The sequence below is a fragment of the Phocoena phocoena genome, chromosome 10, assembly GCF_963924675.1.
Source record: "Phocoena phocoena chromosome 10, mPhoPho1.1, whole genome shotgun sequence".
Classification (NCBI taxonomy): domain Eukaryota; kingdom Metazoa; phylum Chordata; class Mammalia; order Artiodactyla; family Phocoenidae; genus Phocoena; species Phocoena phocoena.
Window position 1 is genome coordinate 60,178,479 of NC_089228.1, and position 24,656 is coordinate 60,203,134.

At 40.1% G+C, this 24,656-nt stretch overlaps 1 non-coding gene across 1 annotated transcript; it reads left to right on the forward strand.

The window, feature by feature from the left end:
• Positions 1–23,243: 23,243 nt before the first annotated feature.
• LOC136130105 (small Cajal body-specific RNA 20) lies at positions 23,244–23,375 on the forward strand. The gene has a single exon (XR_010656305.1). It is a non-coding gene; the product is annotated as a small Cajal body-specific RNA 20 (non-coding RNA).
• The last annotated feature ends 1,281 nt before the right edge of the window (positions 23,376–24,656 follow it).

A 24,656-nucleotide genomic window follows, 5' to 3' on the forward strand; every position in this document is an offset into this window, starting at 1 on the left:
ACAATTTCCCCACATTCTTGCCAACACTTGTTGTCTTTTGGTTTTTTAATAATAACCATCTGTGGATATTTCTTACCTTCTTGCAAGTTAAACAATGCCTTCAAAAGGATGTTTGTCATATATTATCCTTCAAATGGTTTTTCATGATATATATTTTCATTTTGCTGGATGTTCAAACCCTGCCTTGTATACATTATCCCATACTGTGAATGTACCATAATATGGTTAACCATTTCCCTTCTAAAGCACATTTAGATTGTTTTTAATGTTTCAGTATTAACAGAAAAGTCTCAGTGAACATTCCTGTGAACTTATTATTGTGCCTACATGAAAGTATTTCTATTGCATAAATTTCTAGAAGTAGACTTGCCATTTCCAAGGGTATGTGATTTTTAGTTTGCTCACCAAAAAATTTGCATAAACTTACATTTCCACAAACATTAGGTGGCAGTAACCAGATTTTCATAGCCTTAACAATACTAAATCTTATTAGTCTTTGTCAGGAATTTATATTTCTTCTTTCTCTTCTGAATTGGCTATTGCCTGCTTTTCTATTGCATTATATGTGTTTTGTTTTTTTATTACTTTGAAAAGATGGTTTTATCATCCAGATATTAACTCTATTCTATATGATTCCAATATTTTTTCCAGGCTATATGTCCTTCAAGTGTATTCATAATAAACACCTTTCTCAAATAGAAGTTTTAAATTTATGTCAATTCAAATGTGACATTTTTTCTTTTATTTCTTTTTATTCCTCACAATTATAGAAACATCACACTGTATCATACATATTAAAAGAAATTTCAATACTTTCTAGGTTTTAGAAACCCATCCAGGAAATATTCTTGTGTGAGAAGAAGCAAATATTGGTCCAGTAGTTAAGACTCCACAATTCCACTGCAGGGGGCACAGGTTCAATCCCTGGTCAGGGGACTAAGATCCTACCTGCCATGCAGCACAGCCAAAAAAAAAAAAATAGAAGCAAATATTAAAGTTTTTTTTAACCAATGTTAATTTCTCCAACATTATTAATTGTCCATGCTTCCATCATTGACTTGAAATCATATATATATATATATATATATATATATAATATATGAGTGTGAGTATCTGTGTGTGATATAAAATTTTTTACTCCTCTAACTTATTTGCCTTTTCCTAAGCCAATACAATGCTGTTTTGATTAGCATGACTTTATAATATGTTTCAATATCTGGTGGGATAAAACAACAATCAAAAGAGGAGCCTCCTTTCAAAACTCTGTGGCTATTATTGTACACATCCAGATGAATTTTGAATTCATTATTTTGTCAAGGTGCTCCCAAAAGGGATTTTATTTTCTTATTTTCCAAACACACAAACACTTTCCTTAACCAAATTGGTGCTTAAAGGATACTTTATGGTTCAATTAGAAGTCCTGAAAATTGAGTTCTAGGGAAGAAATAAAACATAATAACAACAAAACACCTATCACAATCACTTTTCTTTCAAATGCTTAACAAACATGATCTCATTTCTTCCTTTTAACAACCCTGCTAGGGATGTTTTGTTAAACTCATTTTAACAGTGAAGAAACTGAAGTTTAAGAAGCTTCGTCAGCCAAGAGTCTACCTAGCTGGAAAGGGGGTAAAGCAGGGATTATAACTGACTCTCACACTAGATCACTTAACCCTTTAGTTTTGCTTATTTCTAGAGCAATGGTTCCCAAGGTGCTGGACCAGCAGCATCAGGATCACCTGAGAATTTATTGGAAATGCAAATTCCCTGGCCCCACCCCAGGTCACCAAATTGGAAACTTTGGGGATAGAAGTCCAGCAATCTGAGTTATCAAAGCCATCCAGGTGTTCTGATGCAGGTAAAGTTTGAGAACCACTGGTCGGGAATCTAAAGGCTGAGGAGTCATTAAGAGGGTACAAGAAATATTTTGTGGGGGGAAAATAGAAAGAACAGCATTCATTGAAATGATCAGGAATACTACAGACATTCCAGTTATTTATTCAATAACTATTGTGTTGGTGACAACAATCACTACATGGCTCAGAGGATAAAAAGTTTTTTAAAAGTGCTTAGTAAAGGGGTCCCTTATGCTTTTCAGTTCAGCAAAACTGAGAAACCATTGAACTGGAGCATATAAACATCTAAGACACATCATCCCAGTTCTGAGATCATAATCAAGAAATACATTAGTAGCCCTTGGCTGAGACACAAATGCCTGTCCATGTGAATTTTATCTCCTCCAGAGACCAGATCATAAACAGGTGTGAAACCTGAATGAGGAAGGAGTTTGGGAGAACATGGAGAGATAACAGAAAATAAGTGGTGTCTGTCGAGAAAGGCCAGCGTAAGGCAGCGGGTAAGGCAGCGGTGCAGCCGGAAGGCCAGGAGGAGTTGGAGGTCGGGGGTAGGGTGAAGGCCACCCAGATGCATAATGAGAGGACCAGCCGCAGCACCATCTGGGTGGTAAGTGGAGCCGTATGCCCTGTGCATTCAGGGCCTTCTGCAGCCGCCTCTGTGATTTAAAAGGGAACAACAAATAACTTTTTAATTATTATTTTTGCATTGGATTCATTTGCTATTATTTGCAAAAATATACAATTTGGCCAAAGTCTCATTTAGTGAAATGAACGTATGGAACCAGCTGGATTTGCCCACGCAAAGAGGACTCAGTGGATTCAGGTGTCCAGCCTCTCTGTAAGAATTGCCTATTAATTAATTAAGTGAGTAAAGATAATCAGCCTTTCGGTTGGGTATCTTGACAGGATGAGGGATCAGTTCTTGGGGATGACTGACTGTCCCCAAAAGGCACATGCTTGGATCGAATACGTTTAAAATATTCCCCAGGTCTTTTATTCAGTCGTGAGGTGACTGCTTGGCTTAGAAAAATTTAGCACACAAGATTTTCAAAATTACCCTGAGAACTGGAAGACTGTCACTGTAGCATATCTTCACCACCTTCTTGGAATTTAAAGCAGCATTTTCAAGGTTTATTATTTGTATTGGTTTTAATAGGATTCTTTTATGAACCAGTTTAATGAGGAGTATTCAATTATTGCTTCCTGAAGCCACTTCTGTAATATCAGACTCCATGCTGTGCAGCCTCTTTCAGTAAAAGTGTGTGTGATCTGAATGGAAAATAAAAGAACTATTAAATAGCCATTCCTTTACGGCATCAAGCTTTCTGCCTGCCAATTTCAGTGAATGGTGGATATCTGCAAACATTCCACGCTTCTAGCTTGGTAAAGCTGATGTGTTTAAAAAGAAAATGTATTTAAATCTTAAAACCTGTATGATGTGACACATCAGATAAGAATTTTTTCAGACTGAGACCTTCTCTATTTCCTTTGACAAATCAAAAAGACTGGGTGGAAGATTTCTAAACCCACGGGATGATTAATTAGAGAAGATGCCCCAGGCAAACCTCAAGAATCCAAAACCAAACATGCACACTTAATATATAAACTTCAATCTGGAGTTTTAAATGGGACCTAGCACCTTGGAGCATGTGCCCCAAGGCAAGGCTCAGAGACCACTAAAGAAATGTGACTGATACCCCAAAAGGAAGAATTCCAAATTATTAATCCACTTTTAATCACCAATCAAAAGAACCTTTGCAAATGCTTGATAAAACAAACCAGCACACAGTTTCAGCTGAAAGTGTTACTTGCCCTTTATGTATATTTAATTACAGCTATGAAAGCTCTCAAGAGCTCATGTACACAGTACATAATATTTCATTTTTAGGAATGATGACTGGGAATGTTCAAGACCAGTTTAGGAGGCTTTAGAATCAGGCCGTCACTGACATAATGGTTATAATAACCAGGGCAGGGAGAACACATTTATCCTCCCTGATTACCAATGTGTAATACTCAAACTTTGAGCATGTGTGTAGATGAAGAAGTATTAACCCTTTGTCACTCAAACATTTATACTTGATACTAGACAACATCATGTATGATGTGAAGGGCACCTCACAAAAGAGCTTCATTAACTGCCATGGAGGCCTGCCTTTAGCATCTCAGTCTCACACAGATTAGCATCATCCTGTGAGACAATGACGTGGAACAGAAGTCATAGGAACAATAACACTTCCTTTGGACAAAGACTGCACAGGAATCATGTCTCTGCACTAGATGTACTTATGTGAATAAATTATTTTGAGTTCTGAAAAAGTAAAGCAGTATGTATCTGCCAGCATCAAGAAGTAGCTTGTCTCAGGGAACTGTATTCAATATCCTGAGATAAAGCATAATGGAAAAGAATATTTTTTTAAATGTATATATATATATATATGTATAACTGAATCACTTTGCTGTACAGCAGAAATTAACACAACATCCTAAATCAACTATACTTCAATCAAAAAAAGAAGCAGCTTGTGGTGAATGAAGAGAGGGAGTGAGGCAGCTTGACAAGCCCCTCCCCCTTCAGGACCCACCCCCACATGCCCCACCCATTCTGTGATTTTTAACAGCTGCCATTTTCCCAACCTTAGGCAAAGCCCTGTGCAGATGTAACCTCAAGACAAGTCTCCCAGCCTACTCACCTCCTTCCAACTAGACCACCACCCTCCTCCTACAAAGAACTTCTGGCTCTGGTATCATATAAATGGTAAATACTATTGGGGTTTTTGCTATTATTGTCATTATGATCATTATTGTAATTGTTCCCAGGTGAGTTGAGGAATTTCAGAACTTCCTGTGGCAATTTTCTCCCTCCTACTGAGCTGAAGATTATGCCATGTTTTTATTCATCACCAAAGGGATGCACTGGTATGGGGATATTTTATTAAAATATTTTTTCATAACAGCCTGACGATTTGGTTAATATGATTATTCTACTTAATTGAAGTGGGGGAAAAACAGAGGCAAAAGATGCCATGTACGTCCCTAAAGTTAACATCGTTAGAATTTACATGCCCTGACTTTCTCACTAGTAGTCAAGCCAGTTATAAACTAACAAACACTGCCATCCAAGGAAGTGTTTGTCCTGGGGTAAGGCAAATTAATATAGATAAATTTACCTTATTAGTTCACAGAACACTGCACCTTAGCCCTCATTCATCAGCTGTTAGACAGTCCTATTGCTGCTGAAAAATCAAAACATGGAGAGAAATGTCCCATCACCAAGAATGTGGACCAATTTAACCAGTCTTTATTGAGTACATAACAGTAAAAATGTACCACGCCCAGAGACTTACAAGATTTTCAAAGGTAAACAAAGCTTGCCCCTAACCTTAAAGACCCTGCTAATTGCTCATAGAACCTGTTGATACCTGGTACAAACACCACTTCCAGTACCAGGTTATGGGATCCTTATAATCCACTACTCAGCCTCCAGGACACTGATCTTTGTCAAATTTTAATCCTTGAGCTCAGCTTTTTCTTTCCTCACTTTGTCCAGCAACAACAGGAGCAACCAGCCGATCTCACTCTACTCATTAGTTTGCCAAAAACATTGAAAAGCATCATATACACAGTCACCTAGAGCCTTGCTTCTTAGAAGCAGTTGGTTAGGAGGATTTAATGATGATCGTTTTCATATCTCTACTGCTAGATCAAGGCACGGACCACCAGTGATCTCTTTACTACCAGAAAGTCATTAGCGTCTTTAAAACTGATCAGAGCAGAGAGCCAATTTTCAGAACCAATTCAGAAAATTCATCCTTAAAATCCTGTTTCTCTAGAAGCACTCTGAGTACCAAAATTTGTATTAGTCGAGATTCTCCAGAGAAACAGAAACAATAGGAGATAATACATGGTTGGATGGATAGATAGATACACAGATATATACATAGGGAGATAGATAGATAATAAGGAATTGGATCATGTGATTATGGAAACTGACAAGTCCCAAGAACTGCAGTCAGGGAGCTGGAGCCCTGGGAGAGCCAATGGTTTAATTCCAGTCCAAGTCAAAAGGCCTCAGATCCAGGAAACACAATGGTTCCAGTCCAAGTCTGAGTCTGAAGGCAGGAGGGGACCAGTGTCTCTGCTCCAAGACAGTCAGCCATAGTGAACAAATTCTCTCTTACTCTACCTTTGTTCTATTTAGGCCTTCAAGGGATTGGATGAGGCTCACCCACATTGGGGAAAGTCATCTATTACATTACTAAGTCTACCAACACAAATGTTAATCTTATCCAGAGACACCCTTACAAACACACCCAAGATAATGTTTAACCAGGTATCTGGGTACCGGGCCTTGTTGACACATAAAATTAACTATCACAAAACTTTTAGGTTAATCCAGGTTAGCTTAGAGTTTACCAATTCTGCCATCTCTGTGTTTTATTCTCTGAAGATGAGCATAGCAGAAAGTCCCCAAATGTTAATATTACCAAAAAAAAGTTTTAGGTTGAATTAAAATCAGGTCAAGCAATAATTCTAAATGCCAAATATGCAATATGCAGTGTCAGAAGCCAACACTGCCTCTGTGCTGATAAAATTATATAACAGTAATAAATACAGTGGCATTTTCCCTTTAACCTGAAATTTTATACTATCTCTGTTCAACTAAATATCTAGTCAAATAACACTCTGAAATAGCATCAGGATGTGCCTCTCCCAGGGAGATTGTGCCGTCCAGTTTTACTGCAAACAGGTCTTTTCTTTACTTCGCCTTCTCTGACAGCTGTTTCTCTTCTTCACCATTCTAGAGGCTCCTTGAATACCTTACTCAATTTTAATCACCTTTAAATTTCCAGTATCCTAAACAGAGATTGGCATACACTAAATGGAAAATTAAATAGCTTCACAACTCTTATGTATATAAAGTATGTATGTGTATAATTATATACACATATATACATATATATAATTAAAATAGTTTTTACCTGTGACATGTAACATTTGTCTTAGCCTTTACAAACATGTCTTATATGTAGTTTTAGATTATACACTGCCTTGTAATTGACTTCCCAATCATTTTTAAGGATTTTGTGTCTCTCGCACAAGTTAGTTAACTTCTTCAAATGTCAAGGATCTTCTCTTCTTTTGAATCATGTTTATGAGCTAAAACTGTAACTGCTCAAGAAAAGCTGATGAGTCATACACCTTTGTATTCTTGCTTGAATAAATGAAAGAAAAAATGACTGCCAAGCCCTCTGACATACCTATTGCACCTGGTCTTCTAAAAGGAAGTGGGGAGGGCATCTCATGATTAGCAATAAAGAAGTTGCTCCACATTAAAAAGCTGAAAAATTCATCTGTTCTTTTCCTAATTTTACATTTTAGAACAATGTAAATAACAGTGTTCTTGGAAATGTTATTCTTAAAAATACTGCATCACTCAAATCAACTCTCAGTTATTCAGAAACTCATTATTCAAGGGTTTTAACCCAAGAATTCAATGTTTATCCAAGTGGTCTTTCACTGAAGGTGATCAAATACAAGGTCCCTAGGAAGATGCCACCCTTCTATCCTTCTTGAAAAAAATTATTTTAAGACAAACAGAGAGAAGGAGTATAATTAACAGCTCAAGAAGAGGAAAGCCAGCATAAAAGAATAGGCAGTGAACATGGAGACCAATTAAAATATGGTATCTAAATAATTGTAAATCTGGTTATAAAACTAGAGACAAATATCAAAACGAGGTTTCTTAGTGAAAGAAGTCTTAATAATAATATAGACCTAAACTCCAAGATTTTATTAACAAAAGCTGAGAGATGATGGGGTAAAAATGGAAATCCTCTTAAAAGTTTTTACCATTAAATCATTTTGACAATTATAGAACATGTTATGATACTTTAGAAAAAACTTAAAATAATCACATATAAGATGAAAAGCAAGATATATAACTTCCAAAACATTGAAAAAGATTAAAGTAAAGAAATAGTTCATTTATTCACTTATCAGATATCTTTTGAGCATCCACTCTTTTCTGGCACTGCTCTGTTTTGTGGGTTTACAGTAGGACTTTGCAATCAAGAGAACAAGGGTAGGTAATGTCTCGCAAATTGGGTCTAAAAATGATTTAGAAAAAAAATATGCTATTTTTAAGAAGTAGTCATTAAACAAAAGACTTAAGAAGCTAAAGGCTAAAAAGTTAATGAAAAGACCTACCAGATCCTGAGGGAGGAAGCTTCAGCCCTTCATCCCACTGGGCAGTGGGCTCCCTGGACACCCCAGACCTGACATCTCCCTGGGCATCTCCCTCAGTCACAATGATCTACTCAGCACCTTTCAGGGGTGGGGTACCTTTCCTTGGAAATAGACCTTTGTTTGTCACAGTGATGGGGGGCTACCCTTGACATCCGGTGAGTGGAGCTAACACAGTGAACAAACTTCCTGCATTCCACATGACTTTAGAATATTCTACTAGGCATCACATAAGTAAATCCATCTTTTTCAAATTTATTATTATCCAAGCCTAATTATATTTTATCTATGAAAACAAATTATTTTTGAAGGATTTTCATATAAACAACCTTTGTCAATCAAAGGAAGTGGTATTTTGTTTTGTTCAGAATTTTACCAAAAGTTGTTTACCGTGTGGGAGTATCATGTTGTCAGTGGCAGCTCAGCTACCAGAATGTGAGTTACCATCCAACACTCCTGAATCAGTCTGCATGTGTAACTGGCACATTCATGGAGGTTGGATGTTTGGGTACAAACATCTGACCACTTTATTTTACCTTCTAGGATACTTATAAGTTCACACCTTAAAATTCTTATTAACTTACAATATATATGTATTTCCTTTTATTTCTCTTTTGTATCCCAGTTAGAAACATTATATATATATTTTATTATATACATAAGTAAATTATATACATATAAGTAATGTGATTATTAGAAGGGAGGCTGGGAAAAGTGGTCTTCAGCTGGCTGACCTTGGTGGGAAGCCTGCACAGTGAAGCTCTGGCAGCAGGCTCGGCCTCAAACTACAAACCAGGTAACATGGTGCCAGATAACCCATGATGATTTTGCTGTGATTATGGATTTTCTTTTCAAATTTGGTTAATCTAGAATTGATATTAATATCTCCTTCCCATTTTACATATAACAGGAATTGACTCTTAGAAATATTAAGTAACTTACCACTCAGCACACAGCCAGTAAGTAGGAGCATTTGAATTTTCATCTTCCCGACCCCTGTGGAGATGATGGGAGAAGACGTGGCAGAGGAGCCCTGGTGCCCTGCCAGGCATCAACAGTGGCTGATGGTGTAGTCTTGAGAAGGTCAGTTCTCCTACAATTATAATAAGTGAGTGTTCTCTACAAGGGTTTCAAGACAAAGTTACAGACAACGGAAATTTGGAGAATGTAAGTAGCATGTCCTTTGAGATTATCAAGTTGGCCACAGAAGCAAATTTCTAAGTGATGGGCCACTGGCAACAGAAGCCAAAGAATTCCTGAACCACCGAAATTTTTTTTGTAATTGGATGACTATCTCGGTAAATTTTATTTTTTGGTTGCCAATAATAGAAACCCACTTAATCCAGTGAACAAAAAGGGCAAAGTGTTATGAGGACCTTGAGGAGTGTCATGGATCGAAGGCCTGCTGTTGGCCTCACAAAGGACTGAGACCAGGAGGAGGAAAGCATCAGAGGCCAAGACAAGTGCTCTCCTGACCTCACTCTCACACTCCCCATCTGTGTGGTCTCAGCTCTTTACCTCTCAGCTTGTTGGCTTAACTTTTCTCTTTCTCTGAAAATCAGTATGACTCAGAATGGCCACCCCACAATGGAAGCTTCTGTTAAGGAATCTGTGTCACCTCAGGCAAGACAATTGAAGAATTGTCTTCAATTCTGGAGCCTCATTTCTGGAGCCTGATTCCAAATTCCCAAAGAAACACAAAACTGACCCGGCTCAGTTGGAGGTTTACCCCTAGTCCAGTCAGCTGTGGCCAAAGGGGAAGAGTTGTGTGCAAACACTGTGGGGGGAGGAGCGGTCACAGTGAAGCTCTCAGGGGAGAAGGCAGTGAACTGGGCAGATGCCCTAAAATGCCTCTCCTAGGGTGGAGTTTGTATTTAAAGACTATAAGGTCAGAGAATAAGTCAAGCTTATGTTCATTTTAATGAAGAAATTAATGAAACAGAATTTTTTTCAAAACTCAGGAATTAAAACTTGCCCTCAGTTCCCTTTTCTTTAAAAAAAAAATGGCCACATTACGCAGTGGTTAAGAATCCGCCTACCAGTGCAGGGGACACAAGTTCGAGCCCTGATCCAGGAAGATCCCATATGAGGCGGAGCAACTAAGCCTGTGCGCCACAACTACTGAGCCTGCACGCTAGAGCCTGCTAGCCACAACTGCTGAAGCCCACGCACCTAGAGACCATGCTCCGTAACAAAGAGAAGGCACTATAATGAGACGCCAGTGCACCACAACAAAGAGTAGCCCCCGCTTGCTGCAACTAGAGAAAACCCGCGCCCAGCAATGAAGACCCAACACAGCCAAAAATAAATAAATAACTAAACTTATTTAAAAAAAAAAAAAAGGTCACATTATAATCTGCAACCCCAGAGCTAAGAAGGCTATAGAGGAAAGTGTGGGGTCCATATTGAGTTTTTTTTTCCACAAGTGAAAAAAAATCTTATTTATTTATTTATTTTAAATTTTTTAAAGTGTAGGGTCCATATTGATTTTTAACATCCACACAATTTCTCCTTCATTTAAAGAAAGCTGGCATGCAATTAAAGGAAAATCCCCAAGACCATTTCCAGAAAGCTCAGGATAAATCAAAAAAGGAAAAATAATTCTGCATCTCTTTTTCTACCCTTTGACTCCTTTTTTTAACGAGTAATCAGCTGATTTCAGCTAACAAATATTTTGCAGTATTGTGTCTAGAAATAGCAATAAAGAGGAGCTTTCCAAAACAAGAGACGTCTCAGGCTCTGAAAGATATTTCCTACAGAATTTATTAGTTTCTGATGAGTATGTTATGCTGTTACCTTGACACTGACTCTGGGATGTTGTGCCAGATGCAAAGACCATCAGGTCCCCTGTCCACAGGTGTTAGCTGAGGATAATCAGATGGCTGGGAATTGAAATGTGGTCCATAGCATGGGAGAAGGCTCCGCCCTCAGTATCCACAGGTGATTTCACTCCCTCAAAGAGTTGGTAGGGTTTCTGAAATGAGATATAACTACCAACTTTTGCCTACATTTGTGAAAGCTGGGGAAACACTTTAGTAGCTAAACTGATACGTCCTCCGTGGAGGTAGGACCAGAAAATTGTGTGGAATAACATGGCACTTTACGTTAGCCTCAGTCCTCTGCACAATCATTATATTAAAGAAGTAAGATGCCTCAGGTGCAACAGAAAGCAACTTTATTCTTTTCCCCCACTGCCCATTTAAGCCTGCTCTAAAGGGCTGATTATTTTCTTTTCCTGCCCCTATAAACACATAAACACTTGAGAAATTCCAAGGACTTTTCTCTTTACTAGTCTATAAATTCATATATATGAATAACATAATGTGATAGAATATAATACAATATAATATAATATGTATGTATATACCCTAGTAAGAATAAACTTACGACTTCATTTAGAGTTAACGTTTTTCTCCTCCTCTGCCTCCTACGCTTGTTGGCAGTTTGTCCTGCTTCGGGCTGGCAGCTGCGTTGGGAAGTTGTGTCACCATCTTCTCTTGCCCCACCTGTCAATTCTCCTCCCAGCCACCCCCTCTACCTCCTCCAGGTCATGGTACTGTAAGTTTGGTGCTGTCTGGGCTGGGCAGATGTTGAGGTCCGGGCTTTTCTCTCATAGCACACTTTGTAGATTCTCTGAAGCCCTTTGCACCCCACCATCTCTGGAACTCTCTTGAAGTTCCCTTGGCATGGTGGAATCTGACTGCTCCCCACTTTCCCCTCAGCCTCTATGTAATCGAGGGGACACCTCAGCGTTCTGCACTCGTGACTCTCTTGGGCAATATCCAAGACACCCCTCTTACGTCTCCTCCATGCTGACTGCATCCAGCCCACAGGAATCACTCCTGCATCCTTAGCCAGACGGACTCTGGAAGAGCGAGTTCAGTGGGCTGGTCAGTTACACTCCCAATTTCTGAGAAGTTTCCTGCCACTGCATTCCCCCTCTCCTCTCCACAGTCACAGCCAGATGGCCCAGAAGACACTTGTCAGGACCAAGCAGACATCAGCTGTAAGGGAAGCATGCCCAGCCCTCCTCGGGTCCCACTGAACAGAGATCATCCTCGATGACTGCCTCCTGCCCCACTTCGCCAGGGAAAGGGAGACCGAACACACGAGAGCCCTCCCCAAAAAATCATCCTCAAGACTCCAGCTCAACCCTTCCACACCCTGGGTGGGAGAGAGGAGCCAACAGCTGTGTGACGGGATTTTGAAGACCTCCTTGGAAGTCTGTCACAGTGGTTGAATATCTCACTCTCAGAACAGGGGATGCTTGAGGCTGCAGCTGAAAGTGAAATTGAGATGATTTCATTTCAAACTGTATTGCCTGCAGGAACACAGACAACATGGATCATCTCTCTTCCATGGGAAATGGGCCTTTGAAAGGACCCTCAAGGCTCTTTCGAGTCTTCAGGTACTTTGCATCCATTATGATATTTTAAATTCCTCTAGGAAGGATGGGTACTAGATGAGGCTCCCAAACTTGTTCAAAGTTCTAGAAAGTTCTTCTGACACAAATCCAGCACCCAACCATCAGCTGAGAAAATTCTGAAGCAGAATTGCCTGGTCAAATGGAATTCAAAGCCCAGTTATTGAAGAAGACACTGCCACCCTACCTACCAAACTATGGAGGGTCGTTGAGAAAACAACCACCTCCCTGATCTACTGAGTCCTACTGGGATGTTTAGGTATGCATATTTTGGAAAAAGCTTTCCGGGTGATACGGTTTCTGATGTATACCCCTTCTCCTACTTCCCTCTAACTTCTATCCTCTCTTCCTTCCCCTCCCCACAGCCTTCCCAAGAAACACCACCCTAGTAAGTTTGAGAAAAATGGTGCCAGTGAATTAAGACAGTTAACAAAACACTCCTTGAGATAAAACAGTGTTTGCAACTCAGAAACAACTACTTCTTTGGACACACAGCCCACAGTCACCTGCTAATCTCCATACAGGCTCCATAGCTGTGTCTCATGGGCTCTAGAGTGCAGGTTCAGTTGTTGTGGCACATGGGCTTAGTTGCTCCACAGCATGTGGGATCTTCCCAGACCAGGGCTTGAAACCCATATCCCCTGCATTAGCAGGAGGGTTCTTAACCACTGTGCCACCAGGGAAGTCCCTGAACTTTCTTTTTGAAGTATAGTTGATTTACAATGCTATATTAGTTTCAAGTGTACAACATAGTGATTCAATATTTTTATAGATTATACTCCATTCAAAGTTATTACAAAATGTTGGCTATATTCCTTGTTCTCTACATTACATTCTTCTGTCATATTTATTTTATACTTAGTAGTTTGTACCTCTTAATCCCCTGTCCCTATCCTGCACCTCCACCTACCCCTCTCCCCAGTGGTACCACTAGTTTCTTCTCTGTATCTGTGAATCTATTTCTATTGTCTTATATTCATTCATTTGTTGTATTTTGTAGATTCTACATACAAGTGAAAACATACAGTATCAGTATTTGTCTTTCTCTGCCTGACTTATTTCACTAAGCATGATATTCTTCAGGTCCATATATGTTTTTGCAAATGGCAAAATTTCATTTTGGGGGGTGCTAATCTTCTGTATATATGTCTTCTTTATCCATTTATCTGTTGATGGACACTTAGGTTGCTTCCATATCTTGGCTGCTGTGAATAACACTGCAATGAACATTGAGGTACACATATTTTTTTCAGTCAGTGTTTTCATTTTCTTTGGATAGATACCCAGGAGTAGTATTGCTGGATCATAGAGTAGTCCTATTTTACATTTTTTTCAGGAACCTCCATACTGTTTTCCATAGTAGCTGAGCCAGTTTACATTCCCACCAACAGTGTAGGAAGGTTCGATTTTCTCCACATCTTTTCCAATATTTGGATTTGCATTTCCTTGATGATTAGTGATGTTGAGCATCTTTTCATGTGTCTGTTGTTTATTTGTATGTATTCTTTAGAAAAATGTCTATTCAGGTCTTCTGCCCATTTTTTAATTGGGTTGTTTTATTTTTTTGATATAGAGTTATATGAGCTGTTATATGTTTTAGATATTAACCCCTTATGAGACGTATCATTTGCAAATATTTTTCTCCCATTCAGTAGGTTGTGGGTTTTTTTGGTTTGTTTTGTCGATGGTTTCCTTCACTGTGCAAAAGCTTTTAAGTTTAATTAGGTCCTATTTGTTTATTGTTGCTTTTATTTCCCTTGCTTGAGGAGACAGATCCAAAAAATATTGCTAAGATTTATGTCAAAGAGTGTACTGCTTATGTTTTTTTCTAGGAGTTTTATGCATTCCAGTCTTTAGTCCATTTTTAGTTTATTTCTGTATATGATATGAGAAAATGTTCTAATTTCATTCTTTTACATGTAGCTGTCCAGTTTTCCCAGTGCCACTTATTGAAGAGACTATTTTTCCCCCACTGTATATTCCTTTGTCATAGATTAATTGACCATATGTGCATTGGTTTATTTCTGCACTCTCTACCTTGTTTCATTGATCTATGTGACTATGAAGCACTTCTTAAAAGTATTAGATAAATTAAGTCAAAGATAAAGAGGTAGCCACCTGTGACCTTTCTCATCTTTATATTTAATTTCCTTTTATTTTCTTTCAATTTTTCCTGTCAAGTTGCAGCATTAAAAAAGATTGAAGAAAGCAATTCTAGGAAATAATTTCAGTGTAAACAATTTTATCTGACTTAAGAATTATTTAACATAAATCTTAACTCAGTCAGAATATTCAGAACACGTGGTCATTTAAAGCAGAAGACCCAGAGAAAGAATAAGAAAGGGCAATTTTTAATTTTGTGTTTGTACAGTAGAGAGTATCAAGTTGTGAAAGGAGAAAGGTAAAAGGGAATCATGTCTGTGATTATGCATTAAATATAGAAGATATGTGAGAATTTAGTACCTGGAAATGGGATGCTGCCCTAACAAAAATGTAAAATATATGCATTAGCTTTGGGACTGGGCAACAGGCAGAAGCTCAAAGGGCCTGGGGAGACACTTGGTAGGGATTTGAAGGAGGTGAGGAAGGTACTATTATGTAGTGGTGGAAAGTCTGGCAAGGCTGACCCCTGTGGTTATATGGAAAATAGAAAGGACGCCTAAAGAAATCAGAGATCTGCTGGGAAGATGGCTAGGCAGAATGTGGAAGCTGCCAACTTGCTTCCAGATTCTTTTGTCAATATACTAGAGAAGATAGATGAACTTTTAAAAGAATTATTAAGTTTTCAAGCAAAATTTAGAGAAAATATAAGGAATCCAGGACTTGCTTGGTTTGAAAATAAAAATTGTTTCATATCTGTAGTCTCTCCCAGCAAAATATTCTCAAGAAAAGATTCAAGGCAAAGATCAAACCCAGGGTGTCATCAGTAAAGCATGACTTCAGGGTAAAGATTTCAAGGTATGGCTGTATGACCTCTTGTTAAGACCTCATAAATATTTAAGAGTGTACGTAGTAGAACATCTAAGAATCTTAAGGGTTTGCTACATAGACCTTCTCAGTTAAGCCAGGGCTTTTTAGAATCTTATGGGCCTATCCCCTAGTGGCCTCACAGGAAGCCAGAGATAGAGAAGGGCCCAAGAAAGGAAATATTGGTGTGGCTTTTGTCTAAATAAGTTTATTATAAATTGTTACCTAAGAAAACCAAAAACTTTATAAAAGAATTTTACCAGCGTGGACTTAAAAGGACAGAGACAGTTCAAAAGGAAAAGATATCTTACGATCCCAACCTACTATGGACAAGAAGTAGTTTGAGAAAACCACTCAGCTTCCAACATGGGTTACATAGAAAAGGAAGGATAATGTTGGCAGAACCAAAAGCCCAGAGAGTAAAGCCAAGAGCTGTGGAAAAGACTTCCCAGGGAGAAGGCCTGTGCCATAATCAAACTGGCAACATGTGGTTGCCCGATTTTAGAATTGCAATGGACTAATGACAGCTATGTGCTTCCTGTTCCTTTTTGAATGGGAGTGTCTATTGAGGTGACCCTGTCTCTGAGCCACAATGGGCATTCACAGGTCTTCAGATAGAAAATAACTACACTTAAGGAGCCTCCTCTGTACCTGCTCTAATTTAGAAGATGAGCTCTTAGATTTTGAGCTGATAGCACCAGTTGGCCAGATGGTCAATATTCCAGGTTTGCAGGCCATGAGGGCTCGGTCACAACTGCTCATCACTACAGTGGTAGCCTGAAAGCTGCCACAGACCAGACAATATACAAACTAACAGACATGGCTATGTTCCAATAAAACCTTATTTAGGAAAATAGCAGCGAGCCAAAATTTGCCAACCTCTGATGTCATGGGATGAGACTTTGTGATCTTAGATAGGAGTATTTTGCACGAGAGGATCATAAATAATTTGTGACCCAAGGGTGGGCTAGAGCAGATTAAAGATAGCCACAAGTTCTTTGCCACGCCCCCCTGAGAATCTGGGCAGACTCTGCTTTGACAGCAGAAGTGACATTATGCATTTCCTCACCCCCTACACTGGCAGTTTCCACTCATGCCTCCGGGAATTTCCTCTTGGAGCCCTGAGCGACCATGTAAGGATGACACACACTTACACATACACACACACACCAGTATTAGAAACAGTTTAGGGATTATGGGATATCTAAGTTTGTAGTTTGCTCTTGTTTTATGTTTCATGAGTTATTACATTTTTAAAGTTTTTAAAAGTATGCCTCTAGTTTTTTTCCTTGAGAGGAAAAAAAAAAAGCAATTGAGAGGCAAATCTGTATTCAAATAAAGAGGAATGACATGGTCAAAATGACCCTTAGGAGAGAACAGCTATTTCTGCTGCTCCAAGAGAAAGGACGTGTAGGAAAGCTGACCAGGAGCTCTCTCAGGGCCCAGAGGGAAAGTGAGTAGGATCCGGCTGTGAAAATGGAGGGAAAGAGGCAGGTATTTTTTAATGTTACCTAAGAATAGAAGCTTGCTCTTCTCACCTTCTGCATTTACATTCATAGAGATGGAAAGAGGTCACAAGAATTGTACCCAACAGCAGCAAGATTGTGTCTCCATTTTTCTGCTTCTATTCTCAGTTTAAGGAAAGGGATCAGTGAATATAAGAACAGGAACATTTCTGCACTCTATCAGACTCATGGGGACAATATTTGTGTTTTGGGTTTTTTCCGACTGGGTTCCTTTAACCGTCTTTAAACCTGGAGTGCCCGAAAAGGTAGGCGCTCTTGATTCACTACAGCCCCCACGGCCACCCCCACTTAGCCTTTGCTTTCAAACACAGATGCCAAACTGGAATATTTTTTACAGACATTAATTAATTCTGCCACATATCAAAAGTCACAGGCTGCCTTGTAATAGACCTTTTAGGGACATATTATTTGCCTCCAAGGTGATTTATTTTGGCAAGGGAGGCAAACCATTTTCTTTAGCAAAATGTCCTGGCAATCTGTACTATATTCTTTTTTTTTTCTTTTCTTTTCTTTTCTTTTTTTTTTTTGCGGTACACGGGCCTCTCACTGTTGTAGCCTCTCCCACTGCAGAGAACAGGCTCCGGATGCGCAGGATCAGCGGCCATGGCTCACGGACCCAGCCGCTCCACGGCATGTGGGATCTTCCCGGTCTGGGGCACAAACCCGTGTCCCCTGCATCAGCAGGCGGACTCTCAACTGCTGCACCACCAGGGAAGCCCTGTACTATATTCTAATAAGCCATCTAGGACACTTGTCAAATAAGTCATTTACATTCTGAGACATAACTTTTAAAGGCAAATATTTGACCTAATTTACAGGTTTAATTTACAGGTCAAATTTAGAAATTTGACCCAATTTCTAGAATACTGTATCTCTTTTTTATTCTCAATTTGCCCTCACACCCAATAAATGAATAATCCGTACAACAGGTGGCTTATTGATGTGCCCCGGAAGTCTAAATTCCTGCTTTGATTCTCCAGAAAGAGAGAGATGAGCTATCTTAATGAAAGACAATGGAACACATAAGAGAAACTAATGAGAACACAATGATGCCCCCAAGGTGCCTAATACATTGTGAATTCCATTATAAATAAAATCTGATATTTTTGTTTTCTTATCAGATGCACCTTCTAAGATTGTCTTTCATTCTTGCTGCAGGAAATTCTTTACTGACACTGAATTGGAGAAATAATTATTTTCCCCAAATGATGGCTTTGTGTTTCTGGAAAGATGACTTTCAACATGCAAATTGGATGCATCAGAAATCATTCTGATGCAAGACCAGAACTTCACTACTCTTTACTATTTCATAATGAGTCTGCTGCCCAAAGGAAAACATAAAACTCAACAAAGCTGGAGAAAGAGAGTAACCTCTCTAAACAGCTTAGAAATTCCTCCCTGCCCGATGAATTGCTTTTATTAAAGATGGGGTTTTCTTTCCAGTTTTGAATAGATGTTTCTGAAAACAGATGAAAAGTGAGCAGGCAAAAGGAAAGAAGTCTATCAACTTGTAACCACAGTGGTATCCAGACTCAAACAACAAAGTGGAAACAATAAACCAGGAAAGATGCTATTGACATAATAATGGTAGCAAGTAATTACATAGTGCTTACTGGTACCAGGAACTACTATAAACCCTTTATGTATAACAACTCATTTAATTTTCACAAGAGTAATTCTAATTTCCATCTTATTGATGAAGAAATTGTGCCACAAAAAGGTTAAGTAAGCTGTCTGAGTGGTAGTGAAACAGAAAGGAAGGGGGCAGGGCACAACCTTTAAAAGAATGGCGTATCTATAGGACAGGACAAAAACTTGTTAGAACCAACTAGGTACAAGATGACAGAAGATTTGAATTCCGGTGGACCTTGAGCCTCCTTATGTGCTTATTGTAATATATTAGCACATAAGTGACACACCCACCAGTGCCAGGACAGTTCTGAGGCCAACCATAAAAGGTCAAAAAGTGGGCAGGGACTTCCCTGGTGGTGCAGTGGTTAAGAATCCGCCTGCCAATGCAGGGGACATGGGTTCGATCCCTGGTCTAGGAAGATCCCTCATGCTGTGGAGCAACTAAGCCCCTGCACCACAACTACTGAACCTGCACTCTAGAGCCTGTGAGCCACAACTACTGAGCCTGTGTGCCACAACTACTGAAGCCCACACACCTAGAGCCCATGCTCTGCAATAAGAGAAGCCACCGCAATAAGAAGCATGTGCACTGCAATGAAGAGTAGCCCCTGTTGGCCGCAACTACAGAAAACTTGCATGCAGCAACAAAGACCAAACACAGCCAAAATTTAAATAAATAAAGTTATTTTAAAAAGTGGGTGGTGGCCCAATTCCTGGAAATCTCTGCCCCTTCCCCAAAATAGTTGGAATAATCCTCTCACTTATTGCCTATGAAATTACCCAGCCTATAAAAACTAACAACCCCATATTTTGTGGCCTCTCACCTTCTGAGATGGCCTGCACTCTGTCTATGGAGTGTGTTTCTCTCTAAGTAAATCCACTTCTTACCTTTCACTTTGTCTCTCACTGAATTGTTTTTGTGATGAGACATAAAGAACCTGAGCTTCATCAGGTGAACCACAGGTGTGTGATTGCAATTAAAGGCAGTGTGTGGGCTTCCCTGGTGGCACAGTGGCTGAGAGTCTGCCTGCTGATGCAGGGGACGCGGGTTCGTGCCCCGGTCCGGGAAGATCCCACATGCCGTGGAGCGGCTGGGCCTGTGAGCCATGGCCTCTGAGCCTGCGTGTCCAGAACCTGTGCTCCACAACGGGAGAGGCCACAACAGTGAGAGGCCCGCATACTGCAAAAAAAAAAAAAAAAGACAGTGTGTTTCTTCTATATACTAACAACGAAAAATCAGGAAGAGAAATTAAGGAAACAATCCCATTCACCATTGCAACAAAAAGAATAAAATACCTAAGAATAAACCTACCTAAGGAGGTAAAAGAGTACTCAGAAAACTATGACACTGATGAAAGAAGTCAAAGATAACACAAACAGATGGAGAGATATACCATGTTCTTGGATTGGAAGAATCAATATTGTGAAAATGACTATACTACCCAAAGCAATCTACAGATTCAATGCAATCCCTATCAAATAACCAATGGCATTCTTCACTCTTCAGAGAACTAGAACTAAAAACTTAAAACTTGTATGGAGACACAAAAGACCCCAAATAGCCAAAGCAATCTTAAGGAAAAAAAAAGAAAATGGAGCTGGAGAAATCAGACTCCCTGACTTCAGACTATACTACAAAGCTACAGTAATCAAGACAATATGGTACTGGCACAAAAACAGAAATATAGATCAATGGAACAGGATAGAAAGCCCAGAGATAAACCCACACACCTATGGTCAACTAATCTATGACAAAGGAGGCAAGGATATACAATGGAGAAAAACCATCTCTTCAATAAGTGGTGTTGAGGAAACTGGACAGCCACAAGTAAAAGAATGAAATTAGAACATTCCCGGGAACACCATACACAAAAATAAACTCAAAATGGATTAGAGACCTAAATTTAAGACTGGACACTATAAAACTCTTAGAGGAAAACATAGGAAGAACACTCTTTGACATAAACCACAGCAAGATCTTTTTTGATCTACTTTCTAGAGTAATGGAAATAAAAACAAAAATAAACAAATGGGACCTAATGAAACTTCAAAGCTTTTGCACAGCAAAGGAAACCATAAACAAGATGAAAAGACAACCCTCAGAATGGGAGAACATATTTGCAAATGAATCAACAAAGGATTAATCTCCAAAATATACAAACAGCTCATACAGCTCAATATCAAAAAAACAAACAACCCAATCAAAAAATGGGCAGAAGACCTAAATAGACATTTCTCCAAAGAAGACATATGGATGGCCAAGAGGCACATGAAAAGATGCTCAACACCACTAGTTATTAGAGAAATGCAAATAAAAACTACAATGAGGTATCACCTCACACCAGTCAGAATGCTCATCATCAAAAGATCTACAAACAATAAATGCTAGAGAGGGTGTAGAGAAAAGGGAACTCTTTTGCACTGTTGGTGGGAATGTAAACTGATACAGCCACTATGGAGAACAGTATGGAGTTTTCTTAAAAAACTAAATATAGAATTATCATATGACTCAGCAATCCCACTGCTGGGCATATACCCAGAGAAAACCATAACTCAAAAAGACACATGTGGGCTTCCCTGGTGACGCAGTGGTTGAGAGTCCGCCTGCCGATGCAGGGGACACGGGTTCGTGCCCCGGTCAGGGAGGATCCCACATGCCGCAGAGCGGCTGGGCCCGTGAGCCATGGCCGCTGAGCTTGTGCGTCCGGACCCTGTGCTCCACAACGGGAGAGGCCACAACAGTGAGAGGCCCGTGCACAGCAAAAAAAAAAAAAAAAAAAAATGTTTAAAAAAAAAGACACACGCACCCCAATGTTCATTGCAACACTATTTACAATAGCCAGGTCATGGAAGCAACCTAAATGCCCATCAACAGATGAATGGATAAAGAAGATGTGGTACATATACACAATGGAATATTACTCAGCCATAGAAAGGAACAAAATGGGGTCTTTTATAGAGACATGGCTAGACCTAGAGACTGTCATACAGAGTAAAGTAAGTCAGAAAGAGGAAAACAAATATCATATGTTAATGCACATATGTGGAATCTAGAAAAATGGTACAGATGAACCTATTTGCAAGGCAGAAATAGAGACACAGATGTAGAGAACATATGGACACCAAGGGGGAAAAGGAGGGGTGGGATGAATTGGAAGATTAGGATTGACGTATATACACTAATATGTATAAAACAGATAACTAGTGAAAACCTGCTGTATAGCACAGGGAACTCCACATCACTGTGCAGTAGAAACTAACACAAGATTGTAAAACAACTATACCCCAATTAAAAAAAAAGGACAGTGTGTTTAGGCTGGGTTCGAGTCCCAGCCTGTGGGTTGAAGTCCCAATATGGGTTTAAACTGTGTTCGAGTTCCATGTGAGCTGCACTGTTTCAGCAGAGTCAGCATTTAAACACAGACACCTCTGGTTCCAGGTCCAGTTTTAGACAACTAGAGAAGTCCTATGGGTCTGAAAGAAATTGCTAAACTGTTTTCTCTAGACAGCAAGCCTAGAGGGAGAGACAGTAGAGACTGCATCCTTCCTCATCTCTACAAAATTCTTCATGGTTTCTTATAGGAGTGAAAAAAATGTTTCCCAGCATAAGGTGGTGCCAGGAATGATAAAAACAGCAGCACTGACTAAAGCTCCATAAATCTTCCTCCAGGAATTCCATAAGAAAGCACGACAATGGTCTGGTTTCAACCATCCCTCCTACTACTTTAATAGATGCTTCAGTGGGTATATTCAAGTTTTTACTGCAAAATTAGGATTACAGACAATTTGGGGGTTGTGGGGGGGAACCAACAAAGAATATTCCTGTGTTTCAGTGGTATGTTTTTGGTTGATGCAGAAATTTTCATTGTTGAAAGTCAGTGGGGAACCCATGATAGTTATTCAATATCCAGCAGGTCTGCTGAGTTATATAAAAGCTGTAAGTCATCAGGCAAACTAAATGTACCAAGTTGCATAGTATAGCTGGAGGATTTGTCAACATCATGAATTTAGAAAGATGTCTGCCAGAATAGATTTATTTTTCATGGCTAAATAGAAATCACAACTGACTTCGAGAGGAATCTTTTCACATGGCAAATAGGATTTCATTTGTGGCAAATAGGATTTCATTTGTTTCAAATTACTATTTTTCTGGGAAGGAGGGATATGAAATCTGATGATGTATTGTTGGAAATAATGTTTAATTCATTTTATTTTTAAAAATTCAACCACTTATTTCTCTGCCTTAAGCCAACTTTATTATAGAATTTTAGAACTTATTGGAGGGAATAGGGATTATTCATTCACCCAAGGCATTTTCATTGAACCTCTACTATGGTTCAGGCACAGTTCTAGGGGCTGGAGTCCCATCTCCATTTTAGAGATGAGGAAAAGACAGCCAGAGAAAGGAAGTGTCAGCTCAAGGTGGCAGGGCCAGGACTGACACAGAGATCTCATTTCTCCTCTCCCGACTTTCTCACAAGGGTGACGCTGCTAGTACTGTGTGAGACCCGGAGCCTTCAATAAGACCCTTTCCTCCAAAAATTGTTTAATGTAATTGCAGAGACAAACGCACATTAAAAGTAAAGCAATAAGTGCCTCTCTCCCATAGAGCTGTGGGAGGTCCCTTTTCTCCTCAGCCAGGACTAGAGGCCATGATCACCCCTTGAGGATCGTTGTCAGGGTTGCCATGAGCTGGGCAGCCTTGTTTTCCTACCTCAGACATTTGTAGTTGCTGGGAGCCCCAACTTGGTCTGTACCAAGCATACTGACCCCACAGCCAGACTAGGGCCTTAAGTGGCAGCAGTGGGCACAGGGTCTATGGCTTTCCTTGGATAGACTCTTGTGAGCCAATCCTGGCCTGGGTCACCCCAAAAGTAGCTTGGTGCCTGCCTGCCCCACAGATGTCACCAGGAAGAGGGTGTCCAGAATGGGGACTTCTGTTGTGGAAGGGACATCTGAGGCCACCTGACTCGGGGGAAGCTCCCACTTTTCCCTGCCCGGATTAACCTGGGTGCCATCCAGGCCACTCGGTCCACCTGCTTACAGCCGTGTCTCCTGCACAGGGTCCTGTACAGGATGGCAAGGTGGGGGTGGTGAGGAAGAGCCGAGAGTCGGTGCTGGAGAAGAATGAGTGCTGCTTGTGGCAGGGCAAAGAGGTCCAACCTGACACTCAGTACACCAGTCGCAAGCTCAAGCCCCACTTCTGAGCAGGTGGCCGCATCCAGAAGGACAGCTCAGGGACCACACAGTTGTGAGCTGTGCCATCCAGCCCAGGCACTTGCTTCTGGAGAGTTTGCTATATTGAAGTGCCTACTTTATCAGCTGACAGAAATAGTGTTTTAGAAAAGGTCTAAACAGCTTTGAAGTTCTAAAAGTATTTTCTTCACTGAAAAAAGTTCTGAGAGCATCTTATTTTGTTCTAAAAGCAATAAAACACTTTCTGTGGTGGGGGGGGGGGAAGTAAAGCAATAGTACCAGAGTTAAGCACCAGGCAAGGTAATAATATTGAGATGAATGATTGTCTCAGCAGAAGTTGACATCACTTATTCTACCCATTCCTTCTGAAGCCTCTTCCCTCAGCGGGGAGAAGAACTCAGGTCCATTGAGCACCTACTCTGGGCCTGGCACCATGCCAGACACATCACTTATATGGTAGTTTTGTTCTCACAAGGATATCACTCTCAGCTTGCATTTAGAAAAGAGACTACAAGAAATCATCTTTTCCATGATCATCGTGGTGGTAAGTACCAAACTGAGATTCAGCCTGTGGCTCTCTGATAGCCTGGCCCAAGCCCTTCCACCACAGGATGCTGCCTCCCTTTACACTGCACAGGACCTAGCTCGAGGTTCCCTTCCCCAGTCATAGCAGACAGGTGAGACAGAGGCTACACAGAGGCTGGGAAGTGGCAGCTGCTCTGTGTTGCACACTTGGCTTCCCCAGGAACCCAGGCCATGTGGGGAGCAGTGCCAGGTGTTCCTAGGGCAGCACTGTCCATCTCCAGGACA